This window comes from Phascolarctos cinereus, unplaced genomic scaffold (assembly GCF_003287225.1).
Source record: "Phascolarctos cinereus isolate Bilbo 61053 unplaced genomic scaffold, phaCin_HiC Scaffold_5;HRSCAF=322, whole genome shotgun sequence".
Lineage (NCBI taxonomy): Eukaryota > Metazoa > Chordata > Mammalia > Diprotodontia > Phascolarctidae > Phascolarctos > Phascolarctos cinereus.
The window spans coordinates 35,145,416-35,163,187 of record NW_027555958.1 but is presented as its reverse complement, the minus strand read 5'-3'; positions in this window follow the sequence as shown (position 1 = coordinate 35,163,187).

The window sequence follows — 17,772 nt, the reverse complement described above, 5'->3', positions numbered from 1 at the left end:
GATCCTAATTCCTTGTGTGTTTCCATGCTGGCACTGGTATTGGGCTTACCTCATAGTCCCTGACAGGCATCTCTTATGTTCATGCAAATACCACTGACTTTCTTCCCTGTGTTTAGATTCCTCAGCCATCTTTTTGCAAATACCTTCAGATCCTCCTCCGGTCTTGGTGCCTGCATCCTGGCACTAACTTTTGGCTTAGCACATCTCCAACTAGCCCCACCCATGCCTCTATTTTACTTCTGCAACCTAGCTGCTTCAATTGATTTGAGTGAAGCCAGCAGCTCTCCACTCCTGCCCCAGGAACAACCTACAAAAAAGTCACTAGCTTTGACATGTCACCCAACTATGGCACGCAAAGAACTCTTGACTAAAACGTAAGTGGCACACATCTCCAGGAGCATTCTTCTCTTCTTAAAGATCAACTTCATAGTATAAATGCAGGAAGACAGGGAGAAGACATATGGGCTGTATTTAGTGTTGTATTCAGCCCAAGAAAGGAATATTTTACTAGTTCCGACAGCCTAAGCCTTTGTGAATAGTTTAGTGAGAAAAGTGAGCAGTTTGAGGTCCATAACTCTAGTTGTGAGGAGCTTCTTGTCAATCAGTCCAAAGGAACTTTCCTGATCTTTTTCATCAGGAACAGGAGAAAATAGGATGCTCTCAGAAAAACCTGGAAAGACTTACATGAGCTGATGCAAAATGAAATGTACTATACACAAAGTAACAGCAATATTGTAATGTAAATGACTTAGCTATTCTCAGTAACACAATGATCCAAGACAACTCTGAAGGACTTAGGATGAAAAACGCTATCCACACCCAGAGAAAGAACTGATAGTGTCTGAATGCAAATTGAAGTATACTTTTTTTAACTTTATTTTTCTTGAGGTTTTTTTGTCTATGTTTTTTTTTTCACAATATGATTAATATAGAAATATTCTGCATGACTACACATGTATAACCTATATCAAATTGCTTGCCTTCTCGATGAGGAGGAGGGTGGGGAGGGAGGAAGGGAGAGAATTTGGAACTCAGAGTTTTAAAAATGAATGTTAAAAAATGTTTTTACATATAACTGGGGGAAAATAAAATACTAAATAAATTCCAAAAAAAGAGATATCATTAATATGCTCTATGAAGACAATTATTTTCTTAATATTGAAATATCTGTATAATCTCTATAGGAATCTTTCTTGATCATAACAATTAATTTTGATGTTACTATATCCCATTTGACAATCACTTAATAAATGTTTCAATACTAAAAAAAAAAAGGTACCTGCTATAACCAGCATGTGACAAATATATTTTGAATAATATCTCAATTTGGCTTGTGTCTATAATGATGAAAGGAGTGGCTAAGAGATGTATGGAACATGTATGGAAAGAATGTTTGATAAGGAGACAGAGGTCCTGGATTCCATTTCCTATCTATGAGACCTTGGACTAGTCATGTAACCTCCTCTGGGTCTCATCTATAAAGCGAAGGGTTAGATTTGATGACCTCTAAGGTTCTATACACTCGAAACCTATAATCCTATAATCCATCCCCCAGTTGTAACTGAATCACAGAAAAGCTGAGCTGCTGAACACATGGTAGATGTGATCCAATAAAATCTATTGATGTCAAGATTATCCAGATAATGTTGGGTTAGTAGCAGTTTAATCTTCCCTCAGAATCAAGAAATTGTACTGCTTTTTCATGTCTTCATTTAATGTTTTTATTCTATTGTCTTCATGCCCTGTACTGACGTGTGCATTTTGCCGGAAGACAGGGATGGGATGGTTCTCTTTGAATAAGACTCACCCAGCATCAAATCATACATGATTGATCAATTGAAATAGATTATGTGATCATTACAGTGATGGATGACAAAGGCACGGTTGCCTAAAAACTTAGTAGGTTTTCATTTACCAAATTTATCATGATATAACCAAAATATAGCATCACACGCTGGAAAGAGCCCTACACCAGATGTCAAAAGACCCAAATCCAATCCTGTTTCTGCCACTAATTAGCTACATGGTCTGGAGCGAATTGTGTCATTTCTCTGGGCTCCTATTTCCTCGACCATTTAAAAATAGTAATAATAAAATGAAGAGCCCAGGTGAGGTGATCTCCGAAGAACCAAAAGGCTCTAACATTCTATGGACCTATTTGCTGCTGTTCAGTCATTTTCAGTTGTGCCCAACTCTTCATGACCCCTTTTGGGGTTTTCTTGGCAGAGATATTGCAGTGGTTTGCCATTTCCTTCTCTAGCTCATTTTTACAGATGAGGAAACTGAGGCAAGCAGGGTAAAGTGACTTGCCCAGGGTCACACAGCCAGTAAGTGTCTGAGGCCAGATTTGAACTCAGGAAATTGAGACTTCCTGACTCCAGGCCTGGCACTCTGTCCATTGCACCACATAGTCACCCTATGGATCTATGGATGCCATTAAATTCAATTCAGCAAATGTGTTACGGGTTTACTGATAAAATGATATAGAATGAAGAAATAGATAAAATCCAGATCTCCCTTGCTCTGTACAAATATATATGTATATATTTATATGAACATACACCTACTAGCTGTGTGACCCTGGGCAAGTCACTTAATCCCAATTGCCTCATCAAAAAAAAAAAAAAGAAAAAGAAAAAAAACATACATCTATACATAAACAGGTGTGTGAAAATACACACAGTGTGAACATATACATGTGCATAGATATATCTACACAGTCACTATATATGTATACATACAACACAAGGAAATCCTGAATTTTGTTTCCTTTTTTTCTTTATTATTTCATCAGCATGCACACATATCTATACCTGTGTCTACATGAATATGTGTGTACATATATGTGTGTGTGTGTGTGTGAGTGTGTACTTGTGTATATATGCCTCTTGCCTGTATTATCTCACTCAGTCCTCACAACAATCCTGGGAAGTAGGTGTGATATTACCCTCATTATATAAATGAGGAAAGTGAGGCACAGAATGATTAAGGGAATTGCCCAGCACCTAGTGTCTTAGGAAGGATTTGAATTCAGGTCTTCCTGATTCTAAGTTGAACAGACTATCCATGGTACCCCCTAGTTGTCTTAATGCATGTGTACCACACACACACACACACACACACACACACACACACACACACCAGTGAATGACAACATGCTGAAATAAGAAAGAGCACAGACTTTGTATCAGGATCTAAGTTCTTGTTCTGATGCTAACCTGAATATTTAACCATTGGTGTTTAACTCTGAATATGGGCAGATCACTCACTCGTTTATCAGCATCTGTAAAATGGGGGTGAATGATACTTACATTATCCACATTTTGTAAAGCATTAAACAAGTGAGGGAGAATCTGTAGGAGTGTCTATTCTGCCTGAAAGGATACGATTCAGACCATAAACACTGGCCAAATACTTGTAAACGCATAATTAGGCCTGTTCTCCATCCCCAGTGGTTCAGTGTTGATTCTGTCCTTTCAGAATGTGATACTGAGAGAATAATTTCCGTGAATCACTTTTGGTGACATTATCCTGAGGTGGCTCCTGACACTCCAACTCCTATTACCAGGCCCCAGAAATCAGAAATGATTAAGCAGGAAGGGAGATTCCAGAGAGCAGCCACTGAGCAGGAAAAAAATCCCTCTCCTCCCTATTCCCCACAAACAGAACAGAAATGTGATGATATCCAATTGGAAAAGCTTTCATAAGCAAGTCCAATGTTCTCAATGGCTTGAGATGGGGTGGGGGGAATTACCCTCAGAGCCATACACCTAGAAGAGACTTCCATCTAGTCTATCTCCCTCGTTTTACAGATGAGGAAACTGAGGCACAGAGGGGTTAAGTGACTTAAGACCATGTATGACCATGTATGTAGAAAGCAGCTAGGTGGCACCATGGCACCACTGGGCCTGGAGTCAGGAAAATCTAAGTTCAAATCCAGCCTCAGATACTTACTAGCTGTGTGACCCTGAGCACTCTGTTTGCCTTAATCCACTCGTGAAGAAAAAGGCAAACCACTCCACTATCTCTGCAAAAAAGCAAGAAACAAAACCAAAAAACCAACCCATGGACAGTATGGTCTGTGGGATCACAAAGATTTGGACAAGTCTGAACAATAACAACACGTAGAAAGCATGACATAATTTCTGGAATCTGAACTCATGTTCTCAGACTCCAGAGCCAGTGGCCATAGGCCCATTGGTAAATATCTGGAAAAGACCTTAAAGGTCCTCTAGTGCACCCCCCTCATTTTATAGATAAGGATACTGAGGCACAGTAGGATTAAGTGACTTGTATGAAGTCATATGAGCAGTAAATATGAAAGGCAAGATTTGAACTCAGCCTCCAGATCCAGTGGCCATAGGCCCATCGGTATATCACTGGAAGACACTCTGGAGGTCTTCAAGTCAACCCTCTTACTTGACCACTGAGTTAACTGAGAACGTGTCATAATCCGACTCCAGTTGGGTGATTAGTAGGCAAGGTAAGTCCTCTGTTTTCAAATCTGGGATCCCCTCCATTCCACTTGCCTCCAAAGAACTTTGAACTATTACTCAGTGATACTGTTAATTCTCATCTTTGACAATGTTCTCATCCATCGTTCACTGGTAAAGACAAGTAGGTCTAAATTGAAAGGATCGTGGTGTATTGAAGAAGAGCCCCAATTTGGAAGTCAAAGGAACCATTTTCAAACATGAACTCTGCTACTTTCCACCTGCATAAACTCAGGTAACCAAGTTAGTCACCCTCTGTGGGCCTCAGTTTCCTTCTCTGTAAAAGGAGGGGTTGAATTATCTGTCCCTTCTAGGTCTAAATTCTGAGCATAATCTGGAAGAGGAGGAGCAGAAGCACATGTTCCTTTTTGATGGTAAACTCTTTGAGGGCAGGGACCAGACATCTATATACTTTATTACTCCCTCTGGGACTAACACACCAGCTGAATGGGCCTCTAATATTTGTTGACAGCTGATTCTCAATATAAAACATGAAAAATTCATACTGGTAACTCTGGCCAAGCCTCTATTGATTGCAGAGCAATGGGTGTGTTGTTCTCTGTCATCAAAACACAACGAAGGAATTTGCTGGGCAAGCAGCACCCAATAAATCGTTCAATCTTTCTGCTTTGTCTTCTACCACCTTCCAAAAAAGACTGGCTGCTTAGGCAACATAGCAGTTAGGTTGTGTTCTAATCAGCTGATGTCACCTCCATTGATGGCAGTTAGACAAAATACAGTGATCAATGAATGTTGGGGTACATTGGGAGGAAGAATTCATGGATGAAGGTCATGGGATCAGAGATTTGGGGGCTGAAGTTTTATGAATCCTAGGTTCATAAACTTAGAATGGGACCTTAGAGGCCATCTAATCCAACCTCCTCATTTTACAGATGAGGAAACTGAGGCGTAGAGCAGTGAAGTGACATGTAATCACATAGAAGTAATCACATAGATTAGTAAGTAGTAGGGGTGGTATTTGAACCTATATCCTCTGACTCCAAAGTCAGTGCTCTTCCCATAGAAAAGAAGAATATTAAAGGAGTTCGGAAACCAGGCTAGGGGTAGCAATTCTGCCCCAGAAAGTAACACTCACCTCCCTAAGGAGGAGGAATGGTGGACTGACACGTGTCCCATCTCCCAGCCTGCCCCACATGCCCCAACCAATTAACCATTCACCAGGCATTTTAAAGCACCTGTGTGCCAAGCACTGTGCTAAATGCTGGGGCTACAAGGACAAAAAATAGAATCATCTCTCCTCTAAGGGACTTTTATGCTATCAGGAGAAACACAATGTACATATGTAAGAACTTAAAAATATATATATTTGGTAATTTGGGGTTGGGGAGAGGCTGCAAGGGGTCCCAGCAGAAACAACACCGATGGCAAATACAGCCAGAAAGATTCATGGGTGGACAGAAGTGAGGGAAGGGAGAGGTCTCCTGCATCTCCCTCTAAGTCCAAGGCTATTTCTATGATGGATGGAATGATCTTACCCCAGGGACCTCTCCCAAGCACCATGAGCATCACGTTGGAATGTGGTCAGGTCACATTTCCCATCTTCAAAGGCAGTTTCTCCATCTCTGGGCACATGCCAGGAAGCAAAAACTTGGCTTAGTTGGGGATTAGCAACGCATTTCTCTTTCCCCTGTCCTGGGAAAGGGTTGGTGTTTCTCCCCTAATTAAAAAGAAAATGGTAACTGAAGGCCAGGAGGTAACAGAAGGAAACTGTTGGGGGTTTTTCCTTAACAGTAAAGAGCTCCAGTTATCAAGGTCACATAGAGGAGCTGGGCCTGGTCCTTCCTTCAAACCACATAGCACATAGGGGCCCCTTTGAAGGCTGAGGCCAGAAATCTACATGTGCACGCCATTTTGTAGCGGAAGGCAGAAGGTGACATCTGGCTTACTCAAACCTAGGTTGTCACCAGCTCTTTAAAATGGTATCCTGGCAATGAGGCAGCAAAGCCTTCTTAATTCCTCCCCCAACAACTTGAAGATGGTAAAAATTCAGATTGGACTCTCCCAGCCTGAAGTTTATTGATCTGTGACCAAAAAATGTGTCTGAGACATAAATGTATACACACACACACACACACACACATATACGCACATACACATATATGTACATATATATGCACACACACATATATACATATATGCACACACATATATTTATATGTAGACACATATAATGCCCCAAATAACGTAAAGGGAAATAACAGTAAGAAAAAAGCTTGTTAACTGAAGCAAGCATAAGGACCAATCTTGCTTCCAAAGGACTGAAGATGAAGCCTATTTCCTGATTCTTAATAGAGAGGTGGGAGATTATGGACACAGCATGCTACATACACAGTGTCAGGAATGGTTGATGTGTCCACCAGTCACTCAATAGTCAAATGGCATTTATTAAATGCCTCCTGTATGCCAGGCACTGTGCAAAGCCCTGGACAAATGAAGAATGGCAAAGACAGTCCTGGCCTTCAAGGACCTCATAATCTTTTTTTTTTAATTAAGAACCTGATAATCTAATGAGATTTCCTGAAACCAGAGTATTGTTGTACTCAGATGTGCTTTGTACATAGTCAACGCTTAATAAATGCTTTATGCATTCATTCGTTCAAATCACCCAGGTCAGGAGCAATCTAGAGTTTGAAAAAGATCACAAAGGAGATGGCTAGGCTATATAGCCCAAACGACATGTGGATTATTGAGACTAGTTCTTGGTGCTGCATTTCTCTTAGAAAATATCAAATCGTGGAATACTACTGTGCTATGAGAAATGATGAGCTGTTGATGTTAGAAAAACATGGAAAGACTTGCACGAAATAATGAAAAGTGGAATGAGCAGAACCAAGAGAATACAATAAGAGCAACATTGTTTGGAGAATTGCTGTGAACGACTAAGTCATTTTCAGTATTATAAACACTCAAATCATCTTCAAAGGAAGATGCTATCCACCTCCAGAGAAAGAACTGATAAATAGAAGCATGCTTAGTGTGGTTTTACATATATGTGTGTGTGTGTATACATTTTTTTTGTTAAATGGTGGCCTTCTCTGGTGTGGAGTGGGGAAGGAGGGAAGGAGCCAATTCGCAATTAAAATGTAACAAAAAATAAAGAAAATTAAATAAAAAAGTAAAAAAGAAAATGTCAAATCAATTTTTACTTTCAATTACTTTAGGAGTTGAGAAAGATAAGAAAAAAGTGTAATTACGCAACACTGAAGATCATTACCATCAGTATCTTCTGTTTACTGTGGCAGGAAAAGCAATATATTTTAGAGGGATACATATATTTATGTATGCAATTATATGCATGAATTTTACATGTGTACATGAACATGTGTTTTATTGATGTCTTTTCTTTTTCTATCAATCACAAATCAAGAAAGTAATGAATAGTTTACCTGTCAGATCTATGGAGAAGGGAAGAATTTATGACCAAACAAGAGATAGAGAATATTAGAAGATGTAAAATGGACAATTTTGATTACCTTATAGTAAAAAAGCCTTGCATAAACAGAACAAAGGAAAGCATGATCAGAAAGAAAACAGAAAGCTGGGGAAAATTTTTTGGCACCAAGTGTCTCTGATAAAGGCCTCATTTCTCAAATATAGAGAGAACGGAGTCAAATTTATAAGAATACAAGAAATGCAAATTAAAACAACTCTGAGGTACAACCTCACACCTATCAGATTGGCTATGACAGAAAAGGAAAATGACACATGTTGGAGGGGATGTGGGACACTAATGTGCTGTTGGCAAAGTCGGGAACTAGTCCTGGACAGCAATTAACTATGCTTAAAGGGCTATAAAACTAGGCATATCCTTTGATCCAGCAATACCACTACTAGATCTGTATCCAAAAGTGATTTTTTAAAAATGTTTTTATTAATTTATTTTGATTTGTCATCAATCACCTCCATATGCTTTTGAGTTTTAAATTTTTCTCCCCCTCCCTCCCCAAGACAGCTCACAATCTGATATAGGTTATACATATACATTCCTATTAAACATATTTTCACATTAGTGATGTTGTAAGGAAGAATTAGAACCAATAGGAGGAACCACAAGAAAGAGGAAACAAAACCAAACAGAAGAAAAAAATAGCAAATAGTATGCTTCAATCTGCATTCAAACTCCATAGTTCTTTCTTCAGATGTGGATAGCATTTTCCATCATGAGACCTTTGCAGATGTCTTAGATTCTTGCATTACTGAGAAGGGCTAAGCCTATCAATGTTAGTCATTGTACAATGTGGCTGTTACTATGTACAACACTCTCCTGGTTCTGCTCACTTCACTCAGCATCAGTCCATATAAGCCTTTCCAGGTTTTTCTGAAGTCTGCCTGCTCATCATTTCTTATAGCACAATAGTATTCCATTACTTACATATAACACAACTTGTTCAGCCATTCCCCAGCTGATGGATATTCCCTAGATTTCCAATTCCCAAAGAGATTTCTTTAAAAGAGGAAAGGATTTTTCCTACAAAAATATTTATAGCAGCTCTTTTTGTGGTGGCAAAGAACGGGAAATTGAGGGGATGCCCATCAATTAAAGAATGACTGAACAAGGTATATAGTAATGGAATACTATTGTGCTATAAGAAATGAGGAGCAGTATGATTTTAGAAAAACCTGGAAAGACTTACATTAACTGATGCAAAGTGAAATGAGCATAACCAGAACTTTGTACACAGTAACAGCAATGCTGACGATTAGCTGTGGATGACTTAGCTATTCTCAGCAAGACAATTCCAAAGGACTGATGATGAAAAATGCTATCCACAACCCAGAGAAAGAACTGCTGGAGTCTGAATGCAGATCGAAGCACAACATTTTTCACTTCTTTACTTTTTTGTGGGTTTTTTTGGGGGGTGGGTCTTCTTTCACAACACAATTAATATGGAAATATGTTTTGCATGATTGCACATGTATAATCTGTAACAAATTGCTTATCGTTTCAGGGAAGGGAAAGGGGAAGGAGAAAAGGGGAGAATTTGGAACTCAAAATTTTGAAAAATGAAGGTTAAAATTGTTTTTACATGTCATTGGGAAAAATAAAATATTATTTGGAAAAGTTAAAAATGTTTAACAAAAAAAAACTGAAGTAAAAAAAAGGAAAATATGGGTCTTTGCTTCCATAGGAAGGTTGGAGTCGGTAAATGAGTTTTGCGATTTCTCAAAGTGTCCAGAGGGGTTGCCCTTTGGATGATGCCCTTTGCTTGGCTGGACATTTGCTTTTTACCTTCCATTGCTTCTTCTTGCTTTATGAGATTATGCTACTCATAATTGTTCATTATCACCATTCTTTACAAGGTTTCATATGCGAGTTTATATTCTAACCTGGTGCTGCCTTTGGCAACCATTTCTACTCATCTTGCAAGTAAGTCAGTTGATTGTTGACTAAGGTGCTTTCTGGGCTCTTTTGGTTTTCTTGTTGTGACAATTAATTTACAAAGATTACATTTGTGTGTGAAATTATTATCATCGGTTTCAGTTCTGTTGTCTATTCTTTATTTTCAATTTCTTGTTTAAATAAAAAGTAGAGACCCCTCGTTTTGAATTTAAATCACTCAGGGCACATAATAGGTGCTAAATAAAGGCCTAGATATTAGTAGGTCCTTGATAAATGCTTATTGTTTGCGTACATCATCTGGTTCTGTTTCCTTCTCTCTGCATCCATTCACATGTCTTGCCACGTTTCTTTCACTCCCCCCTGTTCCTCATTTGGTATTACACAAGAATATTCCATTATGTGCATCCTTCTCAACCCCACCTCATTTCATTGTTACCAACGTCTCCTACCCCCAAAGGTGAGGTGAGGGTTCCTTGGGGACATACTGAATGGAGCAAAGCCAAATGGAAAGCATCTGTGCAATATTGCATCGTGTCCCAAAGTTAGCTGTTCCTTCTCGCCCTTTCTCCCTTTGTTCCGTCCCAGCCTCATTATCATAATTTTATATGAATTATAGTCATTGCTCTGACTCTATGTGACAAGGCAGAGGCAGAAGAAGAGCCAAGAGGTATATTTCCTGTCCCTGAAGAGGGCAACATGAGGGCACAACACAGCCTGGTAACGTGGGTGGAAGGAGTCTCATTAAGGATGGGTGGAGAGTAGACATTCCAGCTTGTGGCTGCCCTCCAGGGCAGCCACGGAGCAGGGCAAGCTGTGTGTTCTCCTGGGTTCTTGGGAGGAGGCTTATTTTCAGTCCCAGAAGCTGGGGTGGAGGGAGTCAAAAGGGAACGTGGCAGTGTTGGGAGACACACCCAGGAAGGACAAACACTGCTTTCCCCATCAACCCCCCAAGAACAATCAAATTTATATTTATACAGGTGTATATGTGGAGGGCAGAGTGTAGATATGGATGTGTGCATATTTGCACACATAATAGCTATATGTATACTTTTCTAATTATAATATCTACATGTATGTTTGTCTAGACACATATATCTATGGATATAATTGTCTATATGACATCTATACAGATTTTGTCTCTATGTATGTATCTGCATACATACAATTGCCTATATATGTATTATATCCACCTATATGATTGTCCTGACTTATATACTATCTACACATATATTTATCTAAATATATATATATATACACACACAATTGTTTCTATATACCTACATATATAATTCTATATCTATACCTATTTTATCTCTATACATATAATCTCTACATATATTATCTCTATATAACTATATACGTATATGATGGTCTGTGTAGAATATTTACATATATTTGCAAACTATGTGTATGTTTGTGTCTATACACATATTATCTATGCTATATAATTGTCTATATACATCATATCTGCATACATGTAATTATATGCCGTAGCTTATATTTCTTTTTTTTTATTTTTAGGCAGTTGGGGTTAAGTGACTTGCCCAGGGTCACACAGCTAGTAAGAGTTAAGTGTTTGGTCTGAGGTTGGATTTGAACTCAGGTCCTCCTGACTCCAGCGCTGGTGCTCTATCTACTACACCACCTAACTGCTCCCAACAGCTTAAATTTCAAAAGTAAGTTATGCTTTCCAAGTCAACCAATCAACGCATTTATTAAGCACCTACTCTTTGACAGGCCATTTTTGTTATTTTTGTTGTTTGTCCTTCATTCCTGAAGAAGACCATGACATCAGGGAGGTGATGCCATGAGGGAGAACCATACAAAGTCATCAGCCTCCCTCTCTTCTCTGGAGCCATCGGGGTCTAGTGACAAGATATAGATCAGGATGACTGGATGCAGTGGGAGACTCTGGCCTTTTTAAGTTAAGGTCTTTTCTAGGTCTGTTTGACTGAGACAACCCTTTCACAGGCACTGAGGATACAAAAGAAATGAAGAAGAAGAGGAAGAAGAGGAAGAGGAAGAAGAAGAAGAAGAAGAAGAGGAAGAGGAAGAAGAAGAAGAAGAGGAAGAAGAAGAAGAAGAAGGAGGAGGAGGAGGAGGAGGAGGAGGAGGAGGAGGAGGAGGAGAAGGAGAAGAAGGAGAAGAAGGAGAAGAAGAAGGAGGAGGAGGAGGAGGAGGAGGAGGAGAAGGAGGAGGAGGAGGAGGAAGAACTATGAGCACATATTTTGTTTTTAGTCTTTTTATTATCACAAACAATGCCCATAGTTCACATATCCAGAACTGGAAGAGACATCTAGTCCAACCTTATCATTTTACAGATGGGGAAAATGAAGCCCAGAGAGGCAGGCAATGACTTTTCCAAGGTTACACATGTAGGAAGCATCAGAGTGAGATTTGAACCCAGGGCTTCTGGCTAGAAAGCCAGTGTTCTCTCCATTGTTTTTTCCATTGCTGCCAAAAACATTCGTGTACATGTAGGTCTTCTCTGACTGTCAATAATCTTCTTGGAATGTATCCCATTAGTGGAATCTCAGATTCAAAGGGCATGAAACCTCTAGTCATGTCTCTTTGCATAATTCCTATCATTTCAAAGGCCCACCAACACTAAATTAGTTCATATGTCTTCTGATAGCTACTCCACCAATGAATTTTTACAGCATTTTTTACCATCTTTTGGCATCTTTACTAACTTTAGGAGCATGAAATAACACCTCAGGTTTCTTTAAATTTTAATTCCTCTGATTATTAGTGATCCTGAACATCTTCCAGTACTTACTGGTAGTTTGCATTTCTTCTTTCGAAAACTCCTATCGCTGACCACTCGTCTATTGAGAAGGGTCTACCACAATTTTATCTTCTTTCTCTTCTTTCATTCTCCTCTCCCCTTTTCCCTCCCAAAGAGTAAAGAAGCAGAGGCCAGTCAAAAAACAACACTACAATAATCCAGGGGAAAACACAAGACTATTGTAATCAAAAGCCAAGGACACTATTTACAAATGCCAGGGATGGCTATTAACATTCTTCAGTTGTAAGAACATGGTTATGTAAGCGGCACATGTCATTTTCAAGACAATAAATTGAAATGCTCCAAGGTCTGTGCTAACCTTTTCGATGACTCACCTTAAGTCACCCCTCCTAAAGATAACCCGGATAGCTCACCTAGGTATAGAACTTTTCGACTGCAACATGCAAACACAGGCACTGTCTCTTTTGATCTTCCCAACAGCCCTAGGAGGTAAACAGAAGAGATACAATCCAAAAAAATCGAAAAAGAAAGTTCAGAAAGGCTTCGTGATTTCCCCACAAGTAAGCAGTAAAACGGAGATGGTAATCTCGTTCTCCAGACTTCTGGTTCAATGCTCTTGCCACTGCCCCAGAGTAGATCTAAGAGTTACTTCTTAGATCCACATTGTTTATTTCTACATACACACACACACACACACACACACACACACACACACACACACACACACACACTGCTTGCTGCTACCAACTCTAGAGTAACAACCTTAGGAAAAGGAAGCAGTGGTACAGATCATCCCAATGAATAAATAACCTAAAAATATGGCTTTTTATAGCAACAGATTTCACAGAATGCTATGGCTGGAGGAAACCAAGGTACAAACTTTCCCAAATGGTCAGCAGCAGAGCCAAGATCTGGCTCCAGATCTATACCCTCTACTCACTACACCATGCTTCCTCTCAACAGGGAAAGAAATCTCAGTGTTGCCAATGGGTGTTTTGAGGCAAAATGAATTTCTGCATCCTTAGTGGAAATAAGCCGAATGACAAGGAGAAAGAAAAATGTTTGAGATTCAAAACTGGCAATCCACAATGTGGAGAATTTACATTCAGATAATGGTGAGATGAAGGTAATTGGATCCCCAAGACCCCCCAAAAATGTTCCTTCCCTTCGGGACTCTAAGAATCCACAGAACAGAAGTCAGGTTTCCAAACCAAGAAATCCTCCTGGGTTCACCTCATTGTTTCAGATTGCTTTAAATCTCACATGTTTTTGAGTAAAGAAAGAGAAATTATGTGTTATATTATTGTAGCCCACGTAAGCTCTGAGGATTCTTCTCCCACCTTCCAGTTTCACTCTGGCTGATGAAGTGGGTTCCCAGATCTAGACTGACTACTTCTCCCCCTCAGGGTTCTAGGGGTAACGCTGAAGGGCCAGGGGTGATTCTCTAATGCCACTGGCCTGAGCTCCCACCAGTATACTTTTCCCCCGAAATTATTGAGAAGCAATTTAGTCAGCCAGCCTAAATTTAGAGCCATGTATTTACAAAGGTGGTACAAAAATAGCTGGTATAAAACATCCTCCCCCCCTCCAAAAAAACCCAGCCCATGACACACTCTTCCGCCAATATATACAAGGTCCAGGATCAAGAAAGATCCAGCTTAGAGAACACATATGCCTAAGGAGTAACTCACAGTTTTTGTTAAAACTTCCTTGTTGCCACTCATGAAGTGCTCAAGAAATTCCCCTTAGGCATTGAATAGTCTCTTCACTGGCCATGAATCTAGTCTGTCCTTGGCTCTCCATGGTGCAGACACTGCCACCAGCTGACCCAGGGATGGGAAGATGATTATCTCTTCTGTCATTGGGAATGATGCTGGGGCTTTGATGGGAAGATGGGAAGGTCCAGCATCCTCCAAACCCTCCAAAACTGTCAGAGGCCCTCTCTGGTCAAAGTGGGTGGAAGGAAATATAGGAGACGTGGTCAAGGTTGAAGCGAAGGCCTTTCCTTCCACCCCACACCACCCCTCAGGTAGTTTCTTCTCAGGAGTCCCGGCTAGAATGCCACATTCACTGTAGTCGTGGGAACTCACCCCCTTCTCGTCTTGATCATTTATAGATGATCCTCTGTGGTATAGTCAAGTTTCCTTGGTCTGTCCAAACGTGATTCTTGTGCGTGGTCATTCTAGTTTGAAGGCCTTTTCACACTCATTCTAAGGTCTTTTAATTAACTGTTAATTGATAGAGATGTGTCTCCGTTATCAGAATTAAAATGGGGTGAGATGGTTCCAACAAACATTTATTAAGTGTTCACCATGTGCCAGTCACTTTCCTGAAAGAGTTTAAGGGATGCAAAAAAAAAAAAAGGCAGGGGCAAAAACAGTTCCTGCTTTCAGGGAGCTTACATTCTAATAATAACCTCCTGAGAGGCACCATGCTAAAGTAGCTAGAAAGATGGTTGTGGAGCCAGCAAATATAAATTCAAACTCTATGTCTGCCACATACTGGCTATGGAACCTTGGGCAAATCACTTAACCCCTGTCTGTCTCAATTTTCCCAACTGTAAAATGGGGATAATAATAACACCTAGCTCCCAGGATTGTTGTGAAGCTCCAATGAGAAAATATGAGATAAAGTGCTTAGCAGAATACCTGGCACATAGTAAGCACTAAAAAAAGTTTTGTTTCCTTTCTTTTTTCCTTCTTTCCTTCATTCCTTCTCTTTCCCTCCTTCCTTCCTTTTCTTTTTCCTTCCTTCCTGTTTCCCTTCTTTTCTTCTCTTTCCTTCCTTCTTCCCTTCTCTCCTTCCTTTCTTCCTTCACTCCTTTTCCTTCTTCCTTTATCCCTTCTTTCCTTCTCTTTCCCTCCTTCCTTCCTTTTTTCACTTTTTTCCTTCTTCCTGCCCTCCTTCCTTTGTCCTGCCTACCTCCTTTCTACCTTCCTTCCTTCCATGACTGTTAGATACAAAGGAGGTGTGCCTACCTGCTTTGATAGAGGTTTTCATTAGGATCTCCCTAGACCCATGAAATCAGAGGTCCACTCCTTCATATGCCCTAGAGGCCAGATTCTTGCCCCCTGCAAATCTGGAAGAGTAGTCCTGGAGTTGAGGCAAGAGGCCAACCTAGCAGGAAAAACTCGAGCTTTGGAAAGTCTGAGTTCTAACCCCAGGCCCTGCCCTGGCTTCCTATGTGATCTTGGTCCTACAGTCTAGAACAGAGGTGGCAAACATGAGTCCATCAACACTCCTGAGTGCCACTGGAAGCAAATTTAAATGTAATTAGGAAATGTTTAACAAAGTAAATAAAAATACAATAGAGTATAGGTAATGTTAATATGTGGTTTTCTAAGTCAGTACCTGCAGGGATCCTTTTATACAGTTCAGCGGCTCCTTTTGATTTGACCCTACTGCTCTAGAATGTCAGAGAAGGAAGAGATCTTAAAAGACTATCCAGTCTAGGGGTTCTTAACCCGGGGGTTCATGGATTCATTTTTGAGAATGCTTTGATCATTTAAAAAATTTTAAGAGAATTTTATTTATTTCCAATTGTTTTTCCTTGTAATCCTGTGTATTTTATGCATCTAAAAAACATTATTATGAAGAGTCTAGAGGTTTCCCCAGACTGACTGTTCAAGGCAGACAGGAGACACACAACAAGATTAGGAAACCCATGGCTCATCCAATGCATTCGTTTTACAGAAAAAGAAACTAGAGCCCAGAGAGGGGAAGCCACTTCCCCGAAGTCACACAGCATGTGTGGATGCCAAGCCTCAGAACTCCTCAGACAGTTTCACTGCCTCATGACTTATCCTCTCTGCATTTGTTTCCATCTGTAAAACGGAACTAAACCCTCCCACAGGATGAGGAACTTGGTCTTGAAGGCGGAGGAGGCAACCAGATTGTCTGGCATGTCAAGTAAGAAAAACTCAGCACAACCAGCAGGCATCATTGCTCAAGGCTAAAGGTCATTTTTTGGCAGAAACTATTTCAGGAATAAGAAACTTCCTAGCAAGTAGGGACAGCTGGGGTGGAGCTGGGGTGGTGGTGGTGGCAGTGTGGGGTAGTAGAGAGAACACCCTTAGCCAATGGGATCAGCTCTGCTGCTTACAGGTCACTGGCTCTACAGATACAAGCCAGAGGCAGAAGAGGGGAGGATGGCTTGTGTAGGGTCCCAGAGGCTCCTGAGAGTTAGAGGTCCATGTGTGAGGAATAGGAGGAAGGACAGGTTGGCTGGACTGTAGGGCACACAAAGGGGCATAATGTATAATAAGGTTGGAAAGGCAGGTTGAAGCATGTGTGTGTATGTACGTGTATGTGTGTGTGTGTGTGTGTGTGTGGTCATCTACATGCCACAGTCAGAGCCCACTGCAGGATTAAAAGGGCTTTGTAGAAAGTCAAGATAAGCTAGCTGGTGCTAAGATCAAGAGGCCCTTTAGCTGGTGCTTTAGGGAAGGCATGAAGAGGTTCACATGGCTTATGTGGGGATGCCCATAAGCTCCATGACTCCACTCACCACCCCCACTATCCCAGATCTAGACATTTTTCCTTGGCTAGCCCCACCCCCACGTATGCTGTTTCTCATTAGTCCAGAGATTCTTAACTTTTTGTGTGTGTCCTGGGCCCCCAGGGTAGTCTGGTGAAGTCCACGGACCCCTTCTCAGGATAATATTTCAAAATGGATAAATGCATAAATTTATAAGGGAAAACATTTAATACTGAAATACAATGATCAGGGCAGCTAGGTGGCATAGTAGATAGAGTACCAGTCCTGGAGTCAAGAGGACCTGAATTCAAATCTGGTCTCAGATACTTACTAGCTGGGTGACCTTGGGCAAGTCATTTAACCTCAATTGCCTAAAAAAAATACAATGATCAAAATATTTTCTACAAAGTTCAAGGACCGCAGGTTAAGAACTCCAGTCCTGGTAGAATGTAACCTCCTTGGGCACAGGAATACCTCAAGTTTGTCTTTGTGGCCTCAGCTCTGCTAGCATAGAGCTTTGACAGAATCAGGACACACAATAAATATTTGCTTAGTAATTGGCGAAGCCCTTCTTCTTCAGTCATTATCACCAAATGTCACCTACATGCACTGAAATGGCAGCGAAATTGCTTCAACTTCTCTGCTCAGTGACAGAAAAAAACAAGTTCTAGAGAAGGAAACCTAGGGAAAG